The 12,500-nt window shown below is 41.6% G+C and overlaps 1 long non-coding RNA gene across 3 annotated transcripts in view; it reads right to left on the reverse strand.

The window, feature by feature from the left end:
- Nucleotides 1-12,500, reverse strand: part of LOC135098111 (uncharacterized) — an 80,586-nt gene that overhangs the window by 51,058 nt on the left and 17,028 nt on the right. For 2 of the 3 annotated variants that reach the window (XR_010266578.1, XR_010266579.1), the window contains 2 exons: nt 11,215-11,404; nt 10,477-10,884 (listed from right to left, as the gene is read on the reverse strand). This is a non-coding gene — a long non-coding RNA (uncharacterized LOC135098111). Of the gene's footprint in view, nt 1-10,476; nt 10,885-11,214; nt 11,405-12,500 lie in introns of those variants that run through there. The other variant, XR_010266580.1, reaches the window with a different exon arrangement.

Below are 12,500 nucleotides of genomic sequence, written 5' to 3' on the forward strand. Positions count from 1 at the left end.
CTGTGTGTCTGGCATCGTTGCTCATTAGCCGCCATTGTTTACTATTTCACGTCCTTCTCTTCTCCAGCCAGTCAAGTGTTCTCGTGGAGTTTTTTGTAAATAATTGCTTTTACTTCGTTCCTTTGTTACCTGATTTATTGTTTCTTGTGTCTATTTGCCGTCTGTTTTATGTTTGTTTTTTATTCTCAGTTTCTTTCACCGTGTGTGTGTGTGTGTGTGTGTGTGTGTGTTAATGTAGGAAGGACACTGGCAACAGTGTCCTTGGAAGGCCAAGGGCAACAAAAATCAATAAAAAAATGCCCACTGAAAGCCAGTCCCATAAAAGGGTCAAAGCAGTGGTCAAAAATTGATGAACAAGTGTCTTGAAACCTTCCTCTTGAAGGAATTCAAGTCATAGGAAGGTGGAAATACAGAAGCAGGCAGGGAGTTCCAGAGTTTATCAGAGAAAGGGATGAATGATTGAGAGTAATGGTTAACTTTTGCGTTAGAGAGTTGGACAGAATAGGGGTGAGAAAAAGAAGAAAGTCTTGTGCAGCGAGGCCGCGGGAGGAGGGGGGCATGCAGTTAGCAAGATCAGAAGAGCAGTTAGCATGAAAATAGCGGTAGAAGACAGCTAGATATGCAACATTGCGGCGGTGAGAGAGGGGCTGAAGACAGTCAGTTAGAGGAGAGGAGTTGATGAGACGAAAAGCTTTTGATTCCACCCTGTCTAGAAGATCAGTATGAGTGGAACCCCCTCAGACATGTGAAGCATACTCCATACATGGACGGATAAGGCCCTTGCACAGAGTTAGCAGCTGGGGGGGGTGAGAAAAACTGGCGGAGACGTCTCAGAACGCTTAACTTCATAGAAGCTGTTTTAGGTAGAGATGAGATGTGAAGTTTCCAGTTCAGATTATAAGTAAAGGACAGACTAAGGATGTTCACTGTAGAAGAGGAGGACAGTTGAGTGTCATTGAAGAAGAGGGGATAGTTGTCTGGAAAGTTGTGTCGAGTTGATAGATGGAGGACTTGAGTTTTTGAGGCATTGAACAATACCAAGTTTGCTCTGCCCCAATCAGAAATTTTAGAAAGATCAGAAGTCAAGCGTTCTGTGGCTTCCCTGCGTGAAATGTTTACCTCCTGAAGGGTTGGACGTCTATGAAAAGACGTGGAAAAATGCAGGGTGGTATCATCAGCGTAGGATTGGATAGGACAAGAAGTTTGGTTTAGAAGATCATTAATGAATAATAAGAAGAGGGTGGGTGATAGGACAGAACCCTGAGGAACACCACTGTCAATAGATTTAGGAGAAGAACAGTGACCGTCTACCACAGCAGCAATAGAACGGTCAGAAAGGAAACTTGAGATGAAGTTCCAGAGAGAAGGAGAGAAGCCATAGGAGGGTAGTTTGGAAATTAAAGCTTTGTGCCAGTCTCTATCAAAAAAAAATAAAATAAAAAAAGGCAAAACGCCAGAGGCACCTTCGCTTAGGGGGATCCTGAGGAGGGATTGGAGCGATAGAACAAGATAAAGATATGAGAAAGTGATCAGAGGAGCCCATCGGAGAAGAAAGGGTGACAGCAACAGCATAAGTAGAAGGATAACATGTCAGGAAAAGGTCAAGAATGTTGGCGTATCTCCAAGACGGTCAGGAATACGAGTAGGGTGTTGCACCAATTGCTCTAGGTCATGGAGGATAGCAAAGTTGTAGGCTAGTTCACCAGGATGGTCAGTGAAGGGAGAGGAAAGCCAAAGCTGGTGGTGAACATTGAAGTCTCCAAGAATGGAGATCTCTGCAAAAGGGAAGAGGGTCAAAATGTGCTCCACTTCGGAAGTTAAGTAGTCAAAGAATTTCTTATTGTCAGAGGAGTTAGGTGAGATGTATACAGCACAGATAAATTTAGTTTGAGAGTGACTCTGTAGTCGTAGCCAGATGGTGGAAAACTCGGAAGATTCAAGAGCGTGGGCACGAGAGCAGGTTAAGACATTGCGCACATAAACGCAGCATCCAGCTTTGGATCGAAAATGAGGATAGAGAAAGTAGGAGGGAACAGAAAAGGGGCTACTGTCAGTTGCCTCAGACACCTGAGTTTCAGTGAGGAAAAGAAGATGAGGTTTAGAAGAGGAGAGGTGGTGTTCTACAGATTGAAAATTAGATCTTAGACCGCGAATGTTGCAGGTGTTAATGAAGAAAAAATTGAGGGGGGTGTCAAGACACTTAGGGTCGTCGACAGAAAGGCAGTCCGACCTGGGGACATTTATGGTCCTCTCCCCAGATGGGGAGGATAAATTAAGAAAATTAAAATTAATAACCGTATATAAACAAAAAAATAATAATCTGGATTAAAGATATTCGTTAAGAAAATACCATGGAAAAATGATATTACACTAAGAAATTAAAAATAAGGATACTAGATTAAGTAAATTAAGATAAAGGATATTAGATGAATAAAATAGTCTAGATTAAAGATAGTAGATTAAAGAAATAGTCTGGATTAAGGATAGTAAATTAAGAATTTAGTCTGAATTAAAAACAGTACATTAATTAAATAGTCTAAATTTAGGAAAGTAGATTAAGACAATAGTCTAGATTAAGGATAATAGATTAAGAAAATAGTATGGATTAAGAATAACAGATTAAGGAAATTGAGATTAAGGATGTTAGATTAAGAAAGCATTGTGGATTAAGGATGACAGATTAAGAAAATAATCTGGATTAAGGACTGTACAGTGTTCTGAAAAATGCTGGAAAAGAATCTGTTTCAGTGTGTGTGTGTGTGTGTGTGTGTGTGTGTGTGTGTGTGTGTGTGTGTGTGTGTGTGTGTGTGTGTGTGTGTGTGTGTGCTTTCTGTTATACAGTCAATAATAGACAATCAACTTCATTTACAAAAATGTTGCTAGTCTTCAGATATGAGAGACATTTATCAACACACAACGGTTACTTATTTTCTTGAACTTCTTTCCTTTTTTTCTTCTTCATCTCATTTTCTTCAACGTATTTTTTTTCAACTTCTCTTTTTCAACTTGTTTTTGTGTCCAATCATCACAACAACGAAGTCAAGCCACGCCATATCATCACTTCCTTCATTATTTCTACTAATAGCAGTTTACAGACAGAAAGAGTTGAAGTGCTGTAGATAAACAAATAGGAGACAGAGACGGGGGGGAGGGGCGTATGGGGGATTACAGAGGGGTTGGGAGGAGAGGGGAGGAGAAATAAAGGCGGCAGGATAAAACAAGTGAATATCGCCTGGTGCTTGAGCGAAGATTGATGATAATTCTGTGTTATCATTTACGTGCAAAGGAGGTGAGGAGGGGGGGAAGGGGAGGTGGGGAGGGAAGGAGGAGCAGAGAGGATTGGGGGGTAGGGGAGTAAAGGAGACACCCATCTTCTCTGCAATGGCAGCGATAACTCCCCGCCTCGCCTTTCCTATCTACTCCCATTTCCCACTATCACCCACTCCCCTTCCCTCCCCACTAACGCCCACTCCTTTTTCCTCCCCACTAACTCCCCTTCCTCTCCCCACTCACTCTCACTCCTCTTCTGTGTCCATTTGCTTTCACTCTTCTCTTTACCACTCTTACTACTCCTCTTTTCCCTCCCGACTCACCCATCCCGCCTTTTTCTCCCTCTTTATCCCCTTCTCCCTCCCCTTAACAGTTTCTCTTCTCCCCTTCTCTCCTCTCACATTCCATCCACATATCTTTTCACTTCCACCACTCCATATGCTTCCCAATCACCTACATCCACTTTCTTCCATCTCTTGGCTTTTTCCTGACCTTCTCTTCGCCCCATCACTCCCTTAACCTTCACAATTAATTCCTCTCTCTCTCTCTCTCTCTCTCTCTCTCTCTCTCTCTCTCTCTCTCTCTCTCTCTCTCTCTCTCTCTCTCTCTCTCTCTCTCTCTCTCTCTCTCTCTCTCTCTCTCTCTAAAAATCCGAGAACATTCACAGCCACATCTACCTCCACTACTACTACTACTACTACTACTACTACTACTACTACTCCTTATCACAAACAGCCACGGAAGGGACACAAAATCTGCTGTTGTTTGTTCTTCCTTTGCATTAATTTTTGCTCTCGTGTATACAGACTAGTCCTTTAAAATGTTTCGCACCACCCCTCCTCCCTCTCCCTCTCCCTCTCCCTCTCCTTACCCCTAACAAAACAATCTTTATGAAAACAATCTTTATGATAAGCCACGCAATATCATCATTTCCTTATTTTTTTTCTACGTATAGTTAAAAGAAAAAATAGAAATAGATAAAGTGTTGTCCCCAAAAATTGGTAACCACTCAGAGACATGTTTTCCTTCCCCGTCTTTGTGTACATATTGTATATAAAGAACAAAGCTCTGAAGACTGTTACTCCCCTCATCAACACAAGCCAAAGTCGCCATCTTACACTGTGAACGCTTATCAACACTCTATGGACTCTCTCAAGAGGGAAGCTTCAAGACACTCCCACAATTTTTGACGATCGTTTCCGACTCTGTTTAGGGACCGGCACTTCAGGGGACATTTTTCTTCGTAATTTTGTTGCCTTTGTCAGGTGCCCCTCCTGGAAAATGAGAGAGAGAGAGAGAGAGAGAGAGAGAGAGAGAGAGAGAGAGAGAGAGAGAGAGAGAGAGAGAGAGAGAGAGAGCCGTCTGCATTTTTCGGCCTCCCGGAGCCATCATTCTGCCCCAGTAGTCAAATTTTCGCGTGTTTTTAAGCGCGCCAAATTAACATCTATGTCTTAAAAACGCTGCACAACAAAGAATGATTCAAGCACATCCGACACTTGTGGAAACTAGCTTACAGTATTACTCCTTTCATCAAAAGTCTTGCCCCCCTCTCCAGTTTAATGACCTCCCATTAACATGCGTCTGCTCACGCCACAACAACGTTAAGTTACACAGACAATGAAAGGAATGTTCTCTTGGGCGAGAGGTACTGCCCGCCAGGTAGGGGACACTACTTGCACCAACTCATTCGTTAAGAAAATCTTATAACTTAGATAATAATGGCTTAAAACGCACACAAGCCAAGCATACTGTGTCCTCAGCTCATAATGATCCCCCTCCTGCTCTTCCTGCTTCCTCACTGATGCACGTAAGGGTCACGGCTCGAGTTCTACCCTTGGCATTGTAAGCGCGGGACTGAACTTGCTCTCCTCGGCACAGTGACACGAGAATGTGGCAGTGGAAGTCATTTTAGCTGAGCCAAAACTACACGTCAGTTACGTTGTGTGAATGGGCATTGTTGGCGAGGTTTTCCACGGCTCTAAATGGCTGACAGACCGTGGTGGCGCCAAATGTTAGTGCGATATTAGTGCACAGCTGCTGATGTATGAAGTGTGAGCCAAATAACACAGGTAAGTGACTGATAGAATTAATATTTAGAGAATTAGATATACTAAATCAAATAAATGTATTACTTCTATGCTTTTGAAGAGAGTCTTCATTGCAGTGATTCAGCATAATTCATTGAAAAGTGCATCACTGCCGCTAATGAAAAATAATCATAATTTTATATTTTGTTTCATTCTTGTATCTGATTGGCTAAAGACCTTATCACATTCTAGAATCGAGGCCTCTGATTGGTGCGCCTGGTGGGTGCCGAAGTCTTTAGCTCCAAGCTGCTGAGCGCTCCAAGAAGGGGGCGCAAAGGTATACCATACCCTCTGACGAACAGGTTCCCAGTAAGACTGTGCAATACCTGGATTTTCTACTGAAGATTTTGGCACAACACTCCATAATACGAGATTCAACAACAACAAGAGGAAACGACAAGCAATGGACGCCCAAGAGACCCTCGGTGAGAAGGGGAGCGCTAAGGAGAAAGTGACGACCAAGAACAAGAAGAAGAGGCGGCTGGAGAGCCTCGAAGACTGCACCAGCCACGAGAAGACGGTCACTGAAGGCTGTGCAGAGATGAAACATCGCGCGAGCCGGCGAGAACACAAAAATCAGAGGGACGGGAATGACATCAAAGGCAAGAAAACGATGAGCGTGGCAAGAAAACGATGAGCGTGGAGTGTTTTCATTCGATTATGGACCGCACCAAGAAGAGAAAGAGGCAGAACAAGGACGACGACGAGAAACAGAACAAGAGGAAGAAACAAGACACGGAGGAAACGGAAAACCAGGACAAGAAAAGGAAGAGGCAAGTTAATGACGACGACGAGAAGCAGAACAAGAAGAGGCAGAGGCAGGTTACGGACGATGACGAGAAGCAGGACAAGAAGAGGAAGAGGCTAGACACGGAGGACGACGAGAAGCAGGACAAGAAGAGGAAGAGGCAGGTTAAGGACGACGACGCGAAGCAGGACAAGAAGAGGAAGAGGCAGGACGCGGAGGACGACGAGAAGCAGGCAAAGAAGAGCAGGGGGGAGGGCAGGAGAGAACGAAAGAAGGGGGGAAGATGGAGTGCTGTCAATGCGTTAAGCACGGCATCAAGAGATGGAAGATGAGAGGGTGGTACAAAGACGACGTGGTGAGGCTGATGGTGGATGCCAAGAGAGTCAGCAAGGAGAGGAACGTGAGCAGGTGGTGCCGTCTTAATATTGGGAAAGAAAACCTGGTGTCCGCGACCGTGCGCGGCCACCCGTGCCTTGTCCAGCTTGACAGCGGCTCCTCATGCAGCCTCATGAGGCTAACACTGGCCCGGAGGCTGGGAATCGTCACGGGCAAGCAAGAGACAGTAAAGAAATACTTGTTTACCTGGGCTGGCATGCTGGAGTTGGACGTGATCGAGCTGGACGAGGTGGTGGTGATGCTGCGTCGCTACGTGGCGGTCAACACGCGCATGACGGTCATTGTACGCGGGGATGTGAGGAAGCACTACTTGGACCTAATAGTCATGTCCATGAGCCGCCTGCAGGAGGCCGAGGTGCGGCAGGAGTTCCATCCCGACGACAGCAGCATCCTGTTCCTGCGTCACCCAAAACGTCTGCGGCGGAGACAACCTTCGGACACACAACGCAAAACGTTCATGTTTGCCGCACGAGCGTTAGGCATCGAGGAGCCGCTGACGGTGATGGTGAACACTGGTAACGCGTCAACATTCTCTATCACTAAGACTGGTCAGGACAAGATGCTGTGCAGGACAGGCAAATCGACTGTGCTGCCGAAACGAGTCCTGCTGCACTTTGGTAGCGGCACAGACACTCTGCGAAAGATGGACACGATATACATGCGCCACTGGTTTGATTTCGTGTTTGGACGAACGCTGCTGTGTAAATTACAAGCAGCGATAGATTATGATGATTTGTCCATGACCTTGACGCTCAACGGAAAACGATACCGCTTCGACATCCTCACTCACGTCCTCCGTCTGCGTACGCCCAGAGGTGCCGCGTCCTCTCAGCCTCCGCCTTGATTTTATTGATTGACTGATTTTTTTGTTTTGTTTTGATTTGTTATCCATCAGGGAGGTCAGCAGAGGCAAGAAATAGATGAATAAAAATCCCGCTCAAAGAAGATCCCAAAACGAAAATAGGAGCAGTCAATAGAGTAGAAAAAATAGTCTGGATTAAGGATATAAAACTGTGTTCTTCATTAAGGATATTAGACTAAGAAAATCAAGATTATGGACAGTAAATCAAGGTTATTAAGATAAAGGATAGTAGATTAAGAAAATAGTCTGGATTAAGGATATTAGTTAAGAAAATAGTCTGCATAAGAAAATATTACACTTAGAAATGAAGATTAAGGATAACAAAATAAGGAAAATAAAATAAAAATATCAAATTAATAAAATGGCCTGGATTAAGAATGGTAGACTAAGAAAATAGTCTGGATTGAGGATAGTAGATTAAAAAAGTCTGAATCAAAAATAGTCTAAATTGAGATTAATGCATTAACAAAAAAAATCAGGATTAAGGATGGTAGATCAAGGAAAGAGTCTGAATTAAGAAAAGTAGATTAAGAAAATAAACTGGATTAGAGATAATAAATCAAGAAAATAGTCTGAATTAAGGATAACAGATTAAGAAAATGGTCTGGATTAAGGAAATTAAGATCAAGGTTGATAGACTAAGAAAACAATCTGGATTAAGGATAGTAGATCAAGTAAATAGTTTGTATTAAGGATAGTAAATTAAGAAAGAGGTCTGGATTAAGAATATTACATTAAGAAGATAGACTGGATGAAGGATATTACTTCAAGAAAGTAGTCTACATTAAGAATAGTAGATGAAGAAAATTGTCTACATTAAGGATAGTAAATAAAAAAATAGTCTGGATTAACGACAGTAGATTAAGTAGATGATCTACTTTGTCTACCGTCTTAAGGATGGCAGATAAAGAAAATAGTACAGATTTAGGAGAGTAAATTAAGAAAATAGACTGGATTGAGGATTATACACTGATTAAGAAAATGTTGTCGTTAATTATATTATAATTAAGGAATCTACAATTAAGGAGAGTAGATTAAGGACATAATTTGGATTAAGGACACTATATTAAGGAAATAGTCTGGATTAAGGACACTATATTAAGGAAATAGTCTGGATTAAGGACACTATATTAAGGAAATAGTCTGGATTAAGGACACTATATTAAGGAAATAGTCTGGATTAAGGACACTATATTAAGGAAATAGTCTGGATTAAGGACACTATATTAAGGAAATAGTCTGGATTAAGGACACTATATTAAGGAAATAGTCTGGATTAAGGACAATGAATTAAGAAAATAGTGTGGATTAAGGACAATGAATTAAGAAAATAGTGTGGATTAAGGCCTTAGTGAATTAAGGACACTTGGATGAATGTCATTAGGTTAAGAGCAGAGGTTGCAGCAATGGTTATGTACAAAGCAGTACACAGGTACATCCATGGGACTGAAAAGTTCTGTAAGGTAACACAGGCTGTGCTTGTATAGAGATATATTTATTATATTGTAATCTGATGTATTTATACACAGATATATTTCTATATTGTAATTTGATGTGTGAGTTTGAGACTTGGGTCCATATTGATGTTCGCTGTGTGCTTGTGACCTGATGTTAAATGTGTTTATATATATATATATATATATATATATATATATATATATATATATATATATATATATATATATATATATATATATATATATATATATGGATGCGTTACATAATGACGGAAGTCTTGATAGTGTTCTTGCGAAATATTTTGAAAAAGAATATTTCAGTGTGTGTGTGTGTGTGTGTGTGTGTGTGTGTGTGTGTGTGTGTGTGTGTGTGTGTGTTCAGTTTTCCTTTTCTTCTATAATATAATTAATAATAATTAGACAATCAACTTCATTTAGAGTCACTTTAGTAGAGTGTTCGGAAATAAGAGACAATGACCATCACATAACGCTTATCATTTTCTTCAACTTTTTTTTATATTCATTTTCCCTCCTTTTTTTTTTCTTCATGTAATTCTTCTTGAACGTATTCTTTTCTTCACATTATCATCTTCTTCTTCTACTCTTGTTTAGTGTCCAACCATGACAACAACGGAGGCAAGCCACGCAATATCATCACTTCCTTCATTGTTTCCACGTATACCTTAAAGACGGAAAAAGATAAGGTGCTTTGCCCAAACACGTCAATGCTAAGCCCTTGTACAACTGTTTGGCACATCTTTCCTTAATTACTAACCACTCTGAGACATCTTTTCCTTGCCCTTCTTTCTGTACATATTGTTAATAAAGAACAAAGCTCCGAAGACTGTTACTCCCCTCATCAACACAAGTCAAAGTCTTCGTCTAACACTGTGGACGCTTATCAAGACTACTCTCTCAAGAGGGAAGCTTCAAGACACTCATCCTCTAATTTTTGACAATCGTTTCTGACTCAGTTTGGGGACCGGCGCCTCAGGGAACATTTTTTTTCTTTCCAATTTTGTTGGCCTTGGCAGGTACCCCCTCTTAAATAAAAATAAATTAAATGAATAAATAAAAATAAATAAATAAATAAAAAACAAAATGAAATAGAAAGGGATGAGGGAGATGGAGGGAGGGAGGAAATGTAAGGATGAAGGGAAGGGGGAGAGGAGGGAAGGAATGGGGAGAGAGAGGGAATGGGGAGGGAGGGAAGGGGAAGAGAAAATAGGGAGAGGGAATGGGGAGGGAGGGAGGGGGGAAGAGAGAGAATAGGGAGAGAGGGAGGGGGAAGATAGAGAGAGAGAGAGGGAGGGAGAGAGAGAGAGAGAGAGAGAGAGAGAGAGAGAGAGAGAGAGAGAGAGAGAGAGAGAGAGAGAGAGAGAGAGAGAGAGCGCCATCTGCAGGTTTTGGGCGGCCGAAGCCACCATTCTCCTCGGAAAGTCAAATTTTCGCGTGTTTTTTGAGCGCGCCAAATCAACGTCTATGTCTCAAAAATACTGCACAACAAAGTATGATTCAAGCACGTCCAACACTTCTGGAAACTAGTATGCAGTATTACCAATGTCTCCTCCCATCAAACCTCTTCCCCTCTTCAGTTCAATGACCTCCCGTTAACATGCGTCTGATCACGCTTCAACAACGCTTGATTATATTAAGTTACACAGAATGAAAGGGATGATCTCGTGGGCAAGGAGGTACTGTCCGCCAGGTAGGGGATACTTTTTGCACCAACTCAGTCGCTATGGCAGTCTTATAACTGGCCATCGTAGTGGTGACATCGTGGACATTCACTGGGGTAAGCAGATGTCATGAATGAGGCATTGCAGTCAAGGATTATTAACTTCCCGGGCCATCAAACTACCCACACATTCGTAGAAAGGCAGAGGTCATTCCACCATTGAAGTGGAGAATCCTCCTCTCGCTCATTACACTTCAATTACATTTCACGACCACGTAAGTGTTTGATGCTCACTTTGTCCGAGCAGCGAGAGAGAGCCGAGTTCATGGCGGGTCTTGGCCTCCTGGATGGTGCGAGGAAGCTTGAGCTGAGCCAGCAACTCTTCGCTGAAAAGACAACAAAAAGGTATGAAGGCGCCACCCACTCCTACATCATCCCTGGACTGAGGGCGTCCCGCTATTACCTGCAGGGGCTCGGGATGCATTGCAAGAAAGCCATGACTTGACAACAAGGCAAATTAATCCTCATATATATTACGCGAGTGGCCTTCCTGGGTACGTTTTACACACACACACACACACACACACACACACACACACCTACCCACACACACACACACACCCACACAACTTCATCCTGGGATATGGAGAGTTGGTGAACAAAAAATACGCAGCATAGTGGTTAGACATAACGTCCAGCCTCCTCTCTGTCCTCACCAGCACTGAGAATAATAGGTGATGAGCGAAGGAAGGGTGTCGAAGCGGTTTTCAGAAGCTTGGAGTGAGTAGGAGGAGCCTTCGTTGTGGATCTCAATGAGGTAGTGTTGGATGTAGGCCCCTTGTCCGGCGGGAGGCGCACGCTGAGGGCTCGGCTGTTTAGCTGGCTACTCTGTCGTACAATGACGTTCTGAAAAGAGAGGAATTTCTTGGCTACCGGTAAGGAGATGAAAGGCTTGGAATATGTCTTGGAATGGATACGCATCGGTTTCGAATCATCAGATTATACGCACAACAGAATGGAAACATACACACATATGCACACAGCTACGTCAAAATAATACAAGGGAATACAGCAGTACCACAGAAATGTCAATTCCTTGGCAATAACTACTCGTATACTGATTAGTTTGGCAAACCCTGACAGCTGATCCGAACTCACCTAATACATTCATGGTGCTTAACCACGTGGCAAGATTAATGATCTTTTCATCATTAGTTCACAAACTGTTCGTGATTGCGACCAAACAAATGTTTCTTAAGATGGGAGAAGTGTTAATGAATACATCTCAGGTAAAAAAAAAAAAAAAGTGTGGAAACGAGAATATAGAGGATTTACCATATATATATATATATATATATATATATATATATATATATATATATATATATATATATATATATATATATATATATATATATATATATATATATATATATACATACATACATACATACATACATACATACATACATACATACATACATACATACATACATACATACATACATACATACATACATACATACATACTCGTACATACATACATACATACATATATACATATATATATATATATATATATATATATATATATATATATATATATATATATATATATATATATATATATATATGGTAAATCCTCTATATTCTCGTTTCCACACTTTTTTTTTGTTTTGTTTTAACCTGAGATGTATTCATTAACACTTCTCCCATCTTAAGAATGATTTGTTTGGTCGCAATCACGAACAGCTTGTGAACTAATAATGAAAAGATTATTAATACGTGGAGTCATTCACTTCCTTGGAGCGACTTGGATACAATCATGTTCACAAAACTTTCACTCAGGGTACATGCACAGCTAGTGTTTCCACCAAACGGAAAACTCTCATTTGAATATATACGAAGAGAGAGAGAGAGAGAGAGAGAGAGAGAGAGAGAGAGAGAGAGAGAGAGAGAGAGAGAGAGAGAGAGAGAGAGAGAGAAAACATCGTCTCCCTTT

This window comes from Scylla paramamosain, unplaced genomic scaffold (genome assembly GCF_035594125.1).
Source record: "Scylla paramamosain isolate STU-SP2022 unplaced genomic scaffold, ASM3559412v1 Contig45, whole genome shotgun sequence".
NCBI lineage: Eukaryota > Metazoa > Arthropoda > Malacostraca > Decapoda > Portunidae > Scylla > Scylla paramamosain.